The 4,336-nt window shown below is 41.3% G+C and overlaps 1 long non-coding RNA gene across 4 annotated transcripts in view; it reads right to left on the bottom strand.

Annotated features, from left to right (window-relative positions):
• LOC118477972 overlaps positions 1–3,996 on the bottom strand; it is a 9,560-nt gene extending 5,564 nt beyond the window's left edge. Inside the window, exon 1 of one of the 4 annotated variants that reach the window (XR_004858722.1) lies at positions 3,805–3,996. This is a non-coding gene — a long non-coding RNA (uncharacterized LOC118477972). The other 3 variants (XR_004858720.1, XR_004858723.1, XR_004858721.1) reach the window with 3 other exon arrangements.
• Positions 3,997–4,336: the final 340 nt, after the last annotated feature.

The raw sequence follows: 4,336 nt of genomic DNA on the forward strand, positions 1-4,336 counted from the left end.
AGAGAGAGAGAGAGAGAGAGAGTGAGAGAGATAGAGAAAGAGAGATAGAGAGGGGGGGAGGGGTGGCGGAGAGAAGAGAAAGGGCTTGAGAGAGATATAGAGAGGGGGGGGACAATGTAGGCACCCTGATACCGTTCAATCGCAAAAGTCTATACTTCCAACCAAGATATATCTAGATGGATACTTTTAAAAAAATCAAAATCAAGAAAAATGAACAAGCTTTAAGATTATACCGGGCAATAACGTTATGCCCATGTATTGTAGAGCCCAACGTGTCTAGACACAATTGATTTGATAGCTTTAAGGGGTCTATACGGCTGGCTAGTTCATTTAAATCTTGCGTAGAGGTACTGCATTGCTGGGATTAACATATTATCGTCAGAGCCATTTCACAATGCCCGAATCAATCTGGGGAATTTACAGATAAAGCCTTAATTCGAAAAAAAAGACATCAACAGATGCTTTACATTATAATTATGTTCTGTTTCCTTATCTCCTTCTTCATTTTTAACTGAAAAAAACAAGTGCCCAAATCATGGCTTTGACTTGGGTGCTCTCTTTTTGTTTAATTTTCACAAAACTTCAGGCAAGACTTACACGCTTGAGAAAATTAATGTAAGGATGGTTATGCCTCTGCCACTTGATTTTTATATATCTGACCTGGTCTATTTCAGAGTTGGGCTTTTGTGATAAAAAAAAAAATAGGCACCCTGAATATGAATATATATATATATATATATATATATCTTTTTGGGGTTTAGTCATCCTGCACCCTCTGTTGCATCTCTCTCAAGTGAATCAAACCCAAACCCCTAAATGTAGATCGCCACAGTCCTTTTGAAAAACATTTTCAGTGTGTTAGTCTAAAGTCACACCTGACGGATTTCTGCTCGGTAAAAGTTATGCTATGGATTACAAGACAAAATGTCACATTGAAACATTTACAAATAAAAATACAGTTAGTGTGATGTGACTATAGACTTTGAATTACGCCACCCGGGCAAAATTCAAAATTTCCAACCAACTGAAAATGTTAGGTGTGTCCCGCGCGCTCATATGACCTTATGCAGTTGTGAGCGCCGTAAAACACTTACAAAAAAAAAAAAAGACTTGTATTCTGATAACATCCACGACTCTGTACCCTAACGTAATTCAGGTTCACGGGGGAGCGCGCCACAAGACTCAATTTGATTCGAAACCAAATGTAGGGCAAGGGGAGGGGGGGGGACGAATGCTGTATGTGCGCTTGATTATAGCGAGATTGGTACAGATTTTGTCAAGGTGCACACCAGCGCAGCGAAGTTCTTTATTGAGAGCAAAGTGCGACGACCATGACAGTGCACGGTCCTGGTAGGACAGTGCTTGCCAACCTTTTTATAGCCAGCCCAAACTGTTGTCACCTTTGATAGATAAAAACTTTCGTGTCACCCACCCACATATTCTATTTCCCATCGATTCATCAAATAACACCCGCCACTACCCGGGTGGTCTCCACCGCCCACCAAGATGACCAAATCTCATCTGTAATGGGTGATACCGCTCAGGTTCCCGAGCACTGGTCAAGGATATTGTAATTCAAGTCAATGTGGTAATTAATCTATGATTTGAAACCGGGAACATTGTGACCTAAAGCTCGATCTATGTCAAAGAATGTTGAATCTTTGGAACTGTCTTTGTAAAACCAATACTTTCAATCTGACGCCAGCCGACACTAACAAAACAGTTAAACAGTTTAAGTCCTGGGCTCTCTTTCTAATAGCAGCTATCAAAGCAAAGAAGAAGAAAAAATAGCTCAGGGTCATACATAATGAAACCGACAAAAAGAACACCATAAAAATATAATTGAAACTATTACCATCACCACCACCAACGACACGATTAGCAACAACAAGAACAATTACTACAAAACTCCTACAACAGCTATAGCAATAATAGTAAAAGCAACGGCAACAGCAAAAGGGGCACAAACCACAACAACGGTAACAACGCAACAGCAACAATAATAAACAACAGCAGTAGTAGCGACTATAATAATCTCATTGGTACTTCTCTAGTCAATCTAATTATTTTTATCGTGGTTGAAAACTGAGTTTGCTTTGTGAATACTTCTTCTTGTCATATTGATCATTACTTGACTTTTTTTTAACGCTACCTACCCATCTTTTTCTCTATGATTTTAACAACCTGTAGTTGATTCATGAAAAGCCTTACCCTTTCTAAATTAAACCTCTTCTTGTGCTAGGTTAAGACGGCTACTAAGTGCCACTAAACACAACTGTGGCCTTGGGGAATTAAGATTGGGCTCGTTAGAATGAAGAAAGAGAGACAAACTTGGTTTTTAAATTCGGAAGTTGACAAAAAGAGTTTGGGCAAATTCAAATTCGGAACAATAGCGTTTGTGTGTAGAGTCCCATACCCACGAGCCCTCATGAGCAGCTTTTCCCTTCTGGAATCAAACCATCCAGGGCTTGTGGGAGGCGGAGAACCGTACTGTAAATCAAATCGGAAAAGGCCAAGGGTGTCTTTCTTCCACATATACGTCAACTTACGCATCCGATTCAAAGTGAAATTTTTGTTAGCTTTATCAACAGCAGGCAGTAAATAATTAAGATATGAAGAAATGACAAAAGCACGTTTTGGGCGGGATAAAAAATATTTCCTACGCAGCACGAAATAACCTTTTACCTAGAATCATAGTACAGATTGGAGTGAATGCCGTCAAAGATTACCCGAAGGCAACATGCTCAGTTTTTTTCTTCTGGAAACAAAATGTTGTATCGCTTGCTCAAACGACAAAAGCTCACGTTATCACGCTACCATATTGATTCGTTTTTTGTTTGTTTTTTTCCAATTTATTGGACCGTTTACAGCTGCTGTGCAGAACACACAACACGCCATCTCGAAAACGGTATATTTAGCTCTCAACGGGACATCGTTTTGTGATTTTTAAAAAGCAAACGATTACTAGAAAAGTTCAGACTGATTCAAACATAGAATAAATTCTAACGTATTTCAAACATTTTACCAGCTACACCACACATGCTAGCGTCTATTTTTAATGTTGGTGTATTTACACCCCCATCGATATAATTTAGATCATTCAGGAGGAGGCTTCGACCCTGCCCATCAGGGCTAAACCAGGCAGTGGGTGATACAATGTTCCACTCAGCAGAAAGACCGAGATACTCGATAAGAATTCTCCCGACAAAAGATTTGAACTCGGGTCTCCAGCGTGCGATAGCGAAACGCCTAAGAACTCCACCGTCGACCCCGGTCCGCTAACATCGCGCTATTTCCTCCCAACAGGACAATCAGAATATCACATCACATGCCTGAGAGACCAAAGCCTACTTTGTCATGCCAAACAATTCCCCCAGCCAGAATTAATTAATTCTCCGGTAAAACTTCCTACCACGGGACCATCAGACAGGGTATTCTTCATATCGGACTCACCCTTGTCAGATATGGCTTAACAGGCGAGGTCACGAAATCGATTTTTGTCAACATTTACTCCGTAATCTGAACTAGTCACCTTGTCACGGGCACTTACTCCATCATTACAGAACTGCAACCTTATCCGCACATGAAATCACACAATAATCAATCATTTCCATCCATTGGAATAAGAAAATAAAATGAAACTAATAATTTCCTGGAACTTGCTTATACACTAACTACCACTTATGGACGACACAATCAGTATGAAGATGAATAAAACGAATTGACTTTTGTAATTGTTTTTTTCCAGATCAGACCCATCCGACGACCTGGAAGGGACTAACCTTTATCCATTACGTCACCAACCGTTTTGGTTTAGCACTCGTGGGTGTGTCAAAGGGTCCTTGAAATGAACAACCAAACGGCTGAAAAGGTGTGGACATTAACAATCTATCGCCATCCGCTCAGGGCATATGGCAGCGGTGCCAGAGTGCTGGCAATCTGCGCTAGTCACGGGCGCCGATCGATGTCCGGCCTGGTGATAGACCGACCTCTAAACGTCACACATACACACGCACAGACAGACACAGATGCATACACAAACACGCACTCGTCCTTGCATACTCACTCACTCCCTCCCTCACTCACTCACTCACTCACTCACTCACTCACTCACTCATTCACTCAATCACTCACTCACTCACTCACTCACTCACTCACTCACTCACTCACTCACTCACTCACACGCACAATCTCAAACTATCAAATAAACACACATGATAATAATATGTATGTACTTACGCGTGCGTGCACATACACACACACGCGCACACACACACACACACACACACACACACACACACACACACACACACACACTCATACATGCGCGCACGTG

This window comes from Aplysia californica, unplaced genomic scaffold (genome assembly GCF_000002075.1).
Source record: "Aplysia californica isolate F4 #8 unplaced genomic scaffold, AplCal3.0 scaffold00318, whole genome shotgun sequence".
NCBI lineage: Eukaryota > Metazoa > Mollusca > Gastropoda > Aplysiida > Aplysiidae > Aplysia > Aplysia californica.